The sequence below is a fragment of the Tenrec ecaudatus genome, chromosome 3 (assembly GCF_050624435.1).
Source record: "Tenrec ecaudatus isolate mTenEca1 chromosome 3, mTenEca1.hap1, whole genome shotgun sequence".
NCBI classification, from domain to species: domain Eukaryota; kingdom Metazoa; phylum Chordata; class Mammalia; order Afrosoricida; family Tenrecidae; genus Tenrec; species Tenrec ecaudatus.
Window position 1 is genome coordinate 116,143,495 of NC_134532.1, and position 13,030 is coordinate 116,156,524.

Genomic DNA, 13,030 nt, shown 5'->3' on the forward strand with positions numbered 1-13,030 from the left:
CCCACTGTACAATATTTGATAATGTATTCTTATGATTATTTTATATAAAACTATTTAGATTTAAAAGTATGTATTAGAAAGCATAGTAGCACTATATATCACCCAAATTAAAATGAAATTTTCTTATCACTAGAGGATACCTTCATTTAAAAAAAATCATATTATTAGGGGCTCATACAACTCTATCACAATCCATACATCCATCAATTGTGTAAAGCACATCTGTACATTTGTTGAGCTCATCATTCTCAAAACATTTGCTCTCCACTTAAGTCACTGGCATCAGCTCCTCATAGGATGCCTTCATTTTGTGATTAAAGGAAAGTTACAGTAAATTTTATAATATATCACAGACAGCCTTCTTGGAAACATCAGCATTTAGTTGGCAATTCACTTCACAGACCCCATTCCTCACTCTCTAAGGTACCTGTAAACCATTTGTCATCATGTCAGTTTTGACTCATGGAGGCCCTGTATGTGCCAGAGTAGGACTATGCTCCGTAGGGTGTTCAATAGCTGATTGTTCAAAAGGAGATCACCATTCAGGCTGTGTACTGTAGACCACCAGGATTTTAGACCCTGTCCTTTAGAGGTGCACAATAGCCTTCATAGGCCACACCATGAGGATTAGAGTTGGAATTCTCACTAAGTGAACTGGACTTTCCTTTAACATATCTGTAACAGATTCAAGGAACTGAAATACTCCTTTGAACTTTAGACCAACCCACTTCAGCTTGAGAAGAAGCAGAAGACGATTATCCCAATACTATGGATATGGAAATCACTGGACTTTGGTTCAACAGTTTTGCTTTGAGGGTGCCCAATAGATGGCAACTCAAGATTATCATATATTTCCACTCTCTTTTTGCCTTTTAAAGACATGTTTTAGTCCACCGGATTTAATTATCAAAAGATCATTTTACTGGGGGCTTATAAAGCTCTTATTACACTCCATACATCAATTGTATCAAGCATATTTATACATATGTTGGCATCATTATTTTCTAGACATTTGCTTTCCTTTGAGCCCTTGGTCTCAGCTCCTCTTTTTTCCCCTCGCTCCCCAAAGTTCTGCTTTTGAGAATGAGTATCACTGAAAGTTTTGCCCCATCCTCACTGTTTGTGTAAATAATGTCCAGTCACCTAAGTTGTTAATTTGTGCAAGTCAACAATCCATGTATTTTGGTCTAAAAACGGTATTGTACCTTTATATGTACTCTTTCTAGACAGTGTTTTAAATTTTATATCATTGGCTAAATTAATGATAATATCAATAGAACTACAATATGGCCCATGGGGATAAATTAGAATGTTCTCCAACAATTATAATAATGATATTTCTAAAGTAAACCAGGGATAGATAGATAGATAGATTATATATATATGAAGCGATCACTAAAGAAATGCATGGAATACCACAGTGTGGTCAAGAAATAAGATGGTGTCCAGTTATCAGAAAGAATAGTGTCTGGGGTAAAATAAACAGATAAATAAATAAATAAGACCTGATGCAAAGGGCTTAAGTGGAGAGCAAATGCTTGAAAATGATTAGGGCAAAGAATGTACAGATGTGCTTTATACAATTGATGTATGTATATGTATGGATTGTGATAAGAGTCGTATGAACCCCTAATAAAATGTTTTTAAAAAATGTAGACCAACTTTGGATAACATATTGGTAGCATTTACATATATCTCTTATTATAGAAATAAAAGCATTGGGGAAAAAAGAATAGTGTCTGGGGTATTCAATAATACAGTCCAAATATAGAGGGAAGAAGTAGGAGGCAAAGGGCATTTATAGAGGTCTAAATACAGGCATGTACATATGTAAATATATTTATAATGATAGGGAAATAGATCTAAGGACATAAGTATTAAGGTAGTTGATGGACATTGTACTCCCTCAACACAAGAACACTTTGGTCTAATAACCTGGCATTCCAAGATGTTCAGCTTCCTTACACGATTGGGACACGATTGGGAAGATAAAGCAGGTGCATAAGCAAATGTGAAGAAAGCTGTTGGTGCCCAGTTAACAAAAGATATAGCATCTGGGGTCTTAAAGGCTTGAAGATAAACAAGTGGCCATCTAGCTGAGAAGTAACAAAGTCCATATGAAAGAAGCACACCAGCCTGTGTGATGATGAGGTGTCCCTGGGACCAGGTATCAGGCATCAAAGATCCAGAACAAAAAGTCCTATCAATGTGACTGAGGGGGAGGGTAGAGTATAGACCCAAAGCCCATCTGTAGGCAACTGGACATCCCCTTACAGAAGGCTCACAGGGAGAAGAGGAGCCAGTCAGGGTGCAGTATAGCACCAATAGAACATCCAACTTTCTGCTAGTTCTTTAATGCCCCCCCCACTACCATGATCCAAATTCTACCTTACAAATCCAACTAAATCAGAGCATGTACACATGTACAGATAAGAAATACAGGGAATCCAGGATAGACAAACCCCTCAGGGCCAATAATGAGAGTAGTGATACCAGCAAGGTAAGGGTGAAAGTTGGTAGAGAAGAGGGGAACCGATCACTATGATCTAAAAATAACTCCCTCCCAGGGGGATGGACAACAGAAAAGTGGGTGAAGGGAGACATCAGACAGTGTAAGATATGACAAAATAATAATAATTTATAAATTATCAAGGGTCCATAAGGAAGGGGGGAGAGGGAGGGAAGGGGGGGAAATGAGGAGCTGATACCAAGGGCTCAAGGAGAAAGCAAATGTTTTGAGAATGATGAGGGCAACAAATGTACAAATGTGCTTGACATGATGGATGGATAGATTGTGTTTAGAGCTGTATGAGCTCCCAATAAAATTATTTTTAAGTACAATCAAAATATGGAGGAATGAAGAGTATGAGAGCTTAAATTCTGAGCACTTGGTTTTCGTAAGGCTATGGTTACTAGCAGCATCTCAAAACCCATTTTCAGGGTCCCCCATGCAGAGTAAGCCTCTGGTGAGTCACCTGAACCACGGGCCAGGGATGGGAAGGACCTTGCCCTCAGAGAGACTGTCTTGTAGGGCGCATAACTGCACATATAGTTAGCTTAAAATGTGACCCTTTGTCATTTGATTTCCCTTTTGATCCGACGTTTATTTGTTCCAATTTTCAATATTTCCTTTCTTTTTAATTGAACTTAGTCTCTGTTTTACTCTGTTATTGCTGTTGGGCTGTCTGTTTTTTGTTTCAGTTTTGTATGTTTGCTGTATATGAAAGACAGGAAAGGTAAACCTATAGAGATAGTAATTGTATTTATAGTTCCATAGGGGCATGGCAGGGAGATCAGCAAGAAATAGGGAGCTAACAATGACAATGAGTACAATGCAGAAAAAAGGTTCTGGAATTGATTGACTGTGGTGATTGTATGATTAGACTACTGACGTGTATGAATGTGAATTATATGTTGGTAAAATTATTATTTTTCCAAATCCATTTTAATTTTATTTTGCCTCTTTAAAAAAATCATTTTATTGTATGAACAACTCTTATCACAATCCACACATACATCAATTGTGTAAAGCACATTTGTACATTCGTTGCCCTCATCATTTTCAAAACATTTGCTCTCCACATAAGCCCCTGGCATCAGCTCCTCATTTTCTCCCTCCGTCCCCACTACCCCCTCCCTCATGAACCCTTGATAATTTATAAATTATTATTTTGTCATATCTTACACTGTCCAACATCTCCCTTCACCCACTTTTCTGTTGTCCGTCCCCCAGGGAGGAGATTATATGTAGATCCCAGGAAAATTGTTTTAAAAAGAAAATTGAAAAAAAATAGATTTGAAGAAACAGAGTAAAAAGTCAAAATGCAGTGAGAAAATAAAGGCCGACATGTAGACATTTTCCAGAAATTTAATTACTCAGAAGATTAGAATGCCAGACCTTTCTTCATATATGCTTCTGGAGGTTCTTGAACATCCTAAATTTGGGGGTTAGCATCAATCATGTAAATTATTTTCACAGAGCAGGGACTCCAAGAAACCTAAGGGGTAACTAGAGGGGGACAATTGGAAAGAGGTATAATAAAATGTATTATTTTAACCTGTATCAGTAATTATAAATGAGAATTATCTCAATTCTTGTGATTGAATCTAAAATTTTCTTGCCCTATAAGAAATGTAATGAAAACACATTTCTTTTATAGGATCAATTTTCTCCCTGCTTGTCAATAGGGTAATCTTTCAAAAGATCTCGCCTTTCAGATGCGTTTTCTTTCTTTTTAAAACATCATTTCATTGGGGGCTCTTACAGCTCTTATCACAATACATACATACTCCATTGTGTCAAGCTCATGTGTACATTTGTTGCCATCATCATTCTCAAAACATTTGCTTTCTACTTGAGCCCTTGGTGTCAATTCATTTCTCCCCTTCTCCACTCTCCCTTCCTCATGGTCCCTTGATAATTTATAATTTTTTTTCATGTCTTACACTGACTGATGTTTCCCTTCACTCAGTTTTCTGTTGTCCATCCCCCTTGGTGGGGGTTATATGTTGGTCATTGTGATCGATTCCCCCTTGCTCCCCCCGACCTCACCTTCCCCTTCCCCTCCTGGTATCACTACTTTCATTATTGGTCTTGAGGGGGTTATCTGTCTTGGAGTCCTTGTGTTGCAGGCTCTTACCTGTACCTGTGTACATTCTCTGATCTAGCCCGATTTGTAAGAGAATTGGGATCATGATAGTAGGGGGGAGGAAGCATTAAAGAACTAGAGGAAAGTTGTATTTTTCATCAGTGCTATACGGCAACCCTGACTGGCTCCTCTCTTCCTTGTGCCCTTTTTGTAAGGGGATGTCCAATTGTCTACAGATGGGCTTTGGGTCTCCACTCTACGCTCCCCCTCATTCACAATGATAGGATTTTTTTGTTCTGGATCTTTGATGCCTGATACCTGATCCCATGATCACACAGACTGGTGTGCTTCTTCCCTGTGGACTTTGTTGCTTCTCAGCTAGATGGCCACTGGTTTATCTTTAAGCGTTTCAGATCAGATGCTTTTTCTAATGAATATCTTTTCTACCTATCTTTTTAATCACCTCAAATATCTTTCTACAATTAGTATTTAAACATGCTCAAGTGTTTCCCACCTTAAAGTTTTGTTTTCCTCAATCTGAATCCCTATGTAGTTTATCTTGGTGTCTTCTTCATTTTTAACTAAACTTAAAAAAATATTTTTTTAACTAAACTTCTTTAAATAGTTGTCTGTATGCACGATCTTTATGTCTTCACTTCCTGTTTATCCTTCAACCTCAGACAATCTGGCATCTCTGACTGAGATTCACTTTGCCAAGTATTGTATTAAATAAACCACTGTTACAGCCAAGAGACATTTTATATTAGTTTATTGTAGATTACTTTATTTTTGAAGATACAAGAGGCAAGAATAAAGTAACCCAAAACAGAAAAATTGTCTCAGGTGGCAGCTCAGTAGTACCTGGCTCCGCTGACCAGGTTGTATTATTCTCCATGTTTTCTTCCCTTAATTAACTCCCACAATACCACACGCCAGTTGCTTCAAACCTTAAGGCTATTTTCACTCTTTCTCTTATACTTCACTTTTCTTCTCACTCTGCAAACTTAGTGTGTAAGATTCTTCTTCCTCCATGACCATCTTTACTCAGATGCACAAATTTAGAAGTCCATTTTCTGGGATGTTCTACAGTTTCCCCAAACTTAACTTGTTTACTCATCAATTTTTTAAAAAAATATATCTCTCACAACCCGCAGCCTTCCACAACCAAGCTAATTTTCTATCTGTGAATTCTGTCTCCAGTGAAAATCACCACCAACCTTCTTGGTCAGGCTGGAAACCATTGTGACATCTTGAAATGTGTTTTTTGCTCAGTTAATACAGTCCGTTTCTTCTACCTCTACATTGCAATCTCTGGTCTATCCAGTTCTCTCTGTTCTTGCTGACTCATCTCTATTCTACACCCCTCTACGTTTCTAAAGTACTTTCAGTATCTCCTCACTGGTGTGCCAGTGTCCGGTTCCATGCCGTTCTCCTCATGTAAACTCCAGTGCTGTTTCCAAAGTCCAATGCTGCTCATTTCACATCTCTTTTAAAACCCTGATGAGCTCTGACAAGGACTGCATTAGAAGGCCTGGGCAGAGTGGGCAGAAAATGGTGGACCAGAACTCAAAGTCACGAAATCACCAGGCTTACTGGTTGGATAGAGACTGGTGGAACCCCTGGAATATGGTCCTTATCTTTCAGCTCCAGAGTTACTCGAATAATCAACCCATTAAGCTCTAAGGACAGCACTTACCCAAGGACAAAGGAAGAATGGAAACAGGAGACACAGGGAAGAAGGGAGAAAAGCAATGGATGAATTGAATCAGAATGTGTGTGAAATGTTAACTGTAAAATTATGATCTTCCCTGCAGGCCTTCACATATTTCACAATTAAAAAGTTTAAAAATTAATAATAAAATAAAACCCTAAGTGATTTCCCATTGTAGTGAGACCCCAACCCAAACCCCTTTCCATGGTTCTAATAAACTTTATATTTCTTTGGGTGAAGGGAGATATCAGACAGAGTAAGATATGACAAATTAATAATTTATGAAATCAAGGGTTCATGAGGGAGGAGGGAGCAGGGAATGGAGGGAGGGAAAAATGAGGAGCTGATACCAGGACTTACGTGGAGAGCAAATGTTTTGAGAATGATGAGGGTAATGAATGTACAAATGTGCTTTCTACAATTGATGTATGCATGGATTTTGATAAGAGTTGTATGAGCCGCTAATAAAATGATTTTTAAAAAGTCACATTAAAAAATTTATATTTCCCTGCAAACTGGTACAGCCTAATATCTTACCCTCGCCCTATTAACGTTCCATAGCTGTCACTTGGAATTTATTCTCCTTCTTCCAGTATGCCAGGATTTCTCATCCCATGTTCTCCATTAAGTCTATTATCTCTTGGCAAAATGAATTTTTGGATTATTCAATATTGGCCTGAGTAATTCTTACTCATCCTTATCTCACCTAAAATGTTACTTCCATGGGAAGTTTTCTCCAGAGCCTTCAAATCTGAGTTAAGTATCCTTCCTGTTTCATACCTGACATACTTTTTTCCACACAACTTACAATATGTTATAATTGTCTATTTACTTATTTAAATCATTTTATTGGGGGCACTTACATCTCTTATCACAATCCATATATCCATACATTGCCCAGCACATTTGTACATTTGTTGCCATCATCATTTTCAACATATTTTCTTTCTACTTGAGCCCTTGGTATCAGCTCCTTTCTCCCCCTCCTCCCCTCATGAACCCTTGATAATTTTTTTAAAGTTTTTTTTAAAACACTTTATTAGGGGCTCATACAACTCTTATCACAATCCATACATATACATACATCAATTGTATAAAGCACATCTGTACATTCTTTGCCCTAATCATTCTCAAAGCATTTGCTCTCCACTTAAGCCCTTTGCATCAGGTCTTCTTTTTTCCCCTCCCTCCCCGAACCTTGATAATTTATGTTATTATTTTTTCATGTCTTACACCAACCACTGTTTGCCTTTACCCACTTTTCTGTTGTTTGCCCCCGAGGGAAGGTGCTATATGTTAATCATTGTGATATCCCCCCACCTTCTTCTTCCCTTCCTGGTATCACTATTCTCATTATTAGTTCTGAGGGGTTTATCTATCTTGGATTCCCTGTGGTGCGAGCTCTTATCTGTACCCATGTACATTTTCTGATCTAGCCTAATGTGTAAAGTAGAATTGGGGTCATGATAGTGATGTGTGTGTAGCATAAAATAACCAGAAGACAGTTAGTTGTATGTTTCCTTGGTGCTACACTGCACTCTGACTGGCTCATCTCTCCTTATGACCTTCTGTAAGGGGATGTCGAATTGTCTACAGATGGGCTTCGGGTCTCCACTCTGGCCCCTCTCATTCACATCAATATGATTGTTTGTTCTGGGTCTTCTGATGCCTGATACCTGATCCCATTGACAAGTGGCAATCACACAGGCTGGTGTGCTACTTCCATGTGGGCTTTGTTGTTTCCCTGCTAGATGACTGCTTGCGTATCTTCAAGCCTTTAAGACACCCAACACTATATCTCTTAATAGCTGGTCACCATCAGCTTTCTTCACCACATTTGCTTATGCATCCATTTTGTCTTCCGTGATCTCATCAGGAAGGTGAGCATCACAAAATGCCAGGTTATTAGAACAAAGTGTTCTTGCATTGAGGGAGTATTTGAGTAGAGGTCCAATGTCTGTCTGCTACTTTAATACTTAACATATAAATATATGTACATAGATATATTTCCCTATCATTATATATAAAGATATTTATATATGCCTATATTTATACCTCTGTAAGTGCATTCTGCCTCCTAGTTCTTTCCTCTATTTCCTTTTATTTTCCCCCTACCCCACTATCATATTCAACCTTCATTCAGCCAACCCTTCAATTCTAATGTGTGTGTGTATAACATTTCTGAGATATCCTGACTAGATTCATTTCAAATCCCCTTAAGATCTTAGATAAATGGTATCTTATTTGGTGACATCTACCCTATCATGACATCATAGAACATGCCACCAGTGAGGAGCAAAACAGTTGTAAATCCCAGAGATGAAAAGAGGGACCTATAAATAATTACCTTTTTCCCTCTAAGATCTACTCCATTTTTTTCTCTTTATTTACTTCTCCTTAATACATCTCATACTACACTTCAATGGTTCACTCAAGAAGGGCTGTACAAACATTGTCAAAATCGACTCTGGAATGTTTTCCCCCTTCTTTTGCATTTTGATGTGACTCCCTGTTCCCCCCCCCCCCCGCAGCCCCCTCCCTTGGTCCCCAGGTATACATCAACCCATTATTATCTTTGTGTTTTCTTCTATCCAAGTTTACCTCTACAAATAACTATATAAGACTGGGGCAGACACCAAGCAAGGATCCAAAAAGAAGGGTCATACGAAACCAGTCTAGACCCAAATCTAAGCTCTGCTTTTTATGGAGACGTAAACCTACACCACCTACATGGCTTTCATCTATGGAATCTCTACAAATTCAAGAGGAAAAATGCAGGCCACAAAATGAAATAAACACTGTTACTTATAATGATGATCTTCTCATCACTCTATTTTACATTAGTCTTTCCCCCGTGAATACATTATATATGTTCAGATAAAGTACTTGTGTAAAATATTGTTTATCATTTCATGAAGCTGTTTAGAATAAAACAGTTCACTCCTTCCAGAGTTTGCACATAAGGTTTCATTCTGATTTTTGGTTTCACTAGAAAAGTTGTGGGTTTGAAAATCTGACTTAAAATGAATTTATCACACCCCATAACTCTAATCTTACTCAATAAAGGATAATAGTTTAAATTAATCTCAAATCGGAGCCTGTGCATTATAGTCTGGTCTAAAATTTACTCCATTACAAATGCATATGCAGAAACTTCTGTCATGGACACAAGTGGGCAGACATGCCCCACAGACCCTCCACATCAAGGCACTCTGCTCCCATAGTCTTAGAAACCACAGGGGCAGTGCTACCCTGTCACACACAGTCACCATGAGTCAGAATCAACTCGATGGGCATGCCTTGTGAGACTGAACAGATACAGAATGCAATCCTATAATGTTGGCTTCAGAAGAAAGGATAATGGGCTAGGAGGAGATGCTAAACAAAAGCAGTGAGAATGGAGAAAGGGGGGAATTAACAGGTAGCTAAGCGTGGCACAGCCATCTTGAACTTTTGCAAGTAGCATTCCATGTAGACAGCCTAGCCTGGCACACCAGTGGCTCATGACAAGAAAGGTGGGGTCTTCCTTTACTCCCTTCACCCTGCTAACCAGATGTGTGGCCAGTCCCTGTCATCTGCTCAGTGGTTGGTAGCCAAACCCCACCCCCACCTCATAGTTCCAGGCTCTGAGGTCAGAGACTGTGTCTGGGGTGCATGCACTGTCCCCATGTCTGGAAGTGCTTGAATTCTTGCTCATGATAAAAATAATTTACGCAGGGCTGGGTCCCTTGGACAGGCAGGAAGTCCTTCCATAACCAATCACCTCCAGCTGTCATCTGTGTCCCAAAGAAGTCCTTCACAGAACAAACACCCTGACCTTAGCCATCATCTGTATTGACATGAGCTACTTCCAGACTAGACACCACAACCTGAGAATTTAAAGTAACATATATATATATTCCACCATCTACAAGTCACCATGGAAACAGAAATACCTAGAGTAAAATACATCCACAAGACTGGGAATAGGGAACCACAGATTTCAACTTGTAATGAAGATAATTGCAAAGTAATTAGAAGCAATAGTGTAACTATAGAACTTTCAAATAGAGAAGAACTCAAAGAGATTTCAAGATATAACAGACTATTTCTAACTTGGGGGGAAATTCATAAATTAGAAGATAAACAAATGAAAATAAAAGTCATGAAAATAAAAGAGAACAATCACAAAGATATGGTGAACAATGAAACAACAGTGATGAAGAAAGTGACAAGAAAACCCATGAACAAAAGGAACTCGGCCCAGAAAATTTTTGTGCAGTGACCATAGTGCATGCACACACAGACACACACAAATGGGATCAATACATTTATACCTTTTAGTAATTACACTGAATGTAACTAGATTAAAGGCAGCAGTCAATGCAGACAGTGGTAGAATAGATAAGAAAGCAGCACCCATAGATAAGAAACACTCCTTAGGCACAAAGACAAAAGTACATTTAAAACAAAGGATGGAAACACTCTAGTCTTAGAAGGGTCAACCATTTAAGGCAGCAGGTACCAAGGACAGGAGCTTGTGAAAGGAGGACTACAAATGGGACTCCCTGGGGGGAAGCAGGACAAGTGATGGTACAATGAGGGAATTGAAAGGCATCAATTGAAAGGAAATGCATATGAATCGTTGTATGCAAAACTCTTGATCTGCTCTATAAACCTTCACCTAAATCTCAATAGGGTTTTGTTTTGCTTTTAATATGTGCACACACTCATTCACTCACACTCAACATTGAGACACCTTTGTAATTTAGAGTGTAAAGAGCTAGGGAGAGCTCTACTATTTTATCTTTTCATCTGGTGTTTAATGTTTTTGAGTAGCCTGTTTTTCATTTCTTTAGAAGTGTCTGGCCTAGGGACTAGATTCACTTTCACCTCCCCACATTGGGAATGAACAGAATTCCTGCCTCCCTCCATGGATGATGATGATGTTCTCAGGTGTCCTTGAGTCATGGTGACATTATGGAAAAGAGAACCAAGTGGTGTTGGTCCTGCACTAAGCTCACAATCCTGCTTCCCCCCCCCCACCTCCCACAAGTCAGAGGGTACACTAAACACACCCTCTACATTCTCCCCTCAATACATGTTCTCTGTAATCCTGGTCTCTCCACCCTCCCCTTCCTACAAGTGAAAGAGTACACTAAACACACCCTCTAAATTCTCCTCTCAATCCATGTTCTCTGCAATCCTGTTCTCCCCACCCCCACACCTTCCATAAGTGTAAGAGTACATTAAAAGCATCCTCTAAATTCTCCCCTTAGTACATGTTCTGTGCTACATCTCTGTGCAAGCCTGGAAATAGAATGAAAGTGTATCAGCATAAGATATAATGTTGCGAGTTGATCAGCCCTTCTTTGTATCCATAGAAGGCATTAAAATGGACTCATTTGTTTCCCTTTAGTTTATGGAAAGGATACAAAAGAAGATTTGAGTCTGAGAATTTATTACCAAATCTATAATCCTGGGCAAATTTCTTATGCTCTCTGACATGTCTCCTCATGTACTAAAATAAAATAGTGATTCTAACTTTTACCTAATCCTCAAGATTGTTTTAAATATCAAATGAGGGAACATGTAGTAAATTTCTTGTAGGTTGGTGTGTGGTGGCACAGTCTAGACTGAAATCTTAGACACTCTAACTTGTTTCATGGTGAGTTTAAACATTTCTATTAAGTTTGCTTTTATTAATTCCTATTTCCAAATTTCTTGACCACCTTTCTTCCTTCCTGTTTCATTTTTTTCGAGATATCAAAGTTTATTGGTGGTTAATAGGGTCAGTATGCAGAAAGTGGGGAGTGGAGGGTAAGGGTGATGGGAAAACTACAAGGATTATGGGATGTTAGCTTTCAAACAGATTTTTATAATTGCTGTCAATAAGGCTTAAACCTGTAAATACTGAACAGGCAAAAGTTGTGAGATAGATACAAGGGGGCTTCAAAAAGTTTGTGGGAAACTTCCATTATTTTCAGATTTGTTTGGAGTCATCACTGGGACTTTTTCTTGCTTCTGGTTTCTTTGTTGGTCTGCTTTTGCACCTGCATGACCAGGTCTAGGGCCTTCTTGAAAGCTTGTAGGTAATTGGGAAACATGTCTACAGTGGGTTCTGCTTTGTTTTCAATTTTGTCCAGGTTGTAGTCTGGCTTCTTGGCCATCTCGGGAGCACTTAAGTCAGGTTGGCCCTTGCTCAGGAGGAAGCCTGAAACGTGTTTTGCTCCAGCTGCAGCCACTCGCTCGCTTCCTGAACAGCATTCACTTCGTGGTGAGAGAAGCAACAGACCCACGGCTCATCTGTGAGCTGAAGACATTCTAGGAGTCTCAGGAGGAGGCACTGGGCGCGCCTACTACACAGTGCTCAGGCTGCTGGCGCTTCTCTGGCACCACGCCCCAGGCACAGCAAGTGACTGTTTCATTTTTAAAATATCCATCACCTTAAATTTTTCACCAGAAGCAAGGTGAGGTTTTCGGTGATCACAAACCACAGGGATGGTTTCACTGTGGCTTATGGGGTCGCTATGGGTCAGAATCAAAGTCCTAGTAGTCAGTTAGGTTTGGGTTTGGTTGACTTTTTCTCCTTTTTTATTTTATTTTATTTATTTTAGTTTTTTGGCTGACTTTTTCATTGCAATCTTTACCCATAAAAATCTACTTTCCCCTTTGCTGAATTAGGATAAAACCCATCTGATGACCACCACACTGTGACACTGACCCTCTCCCACGCACATATCGAGCCCTT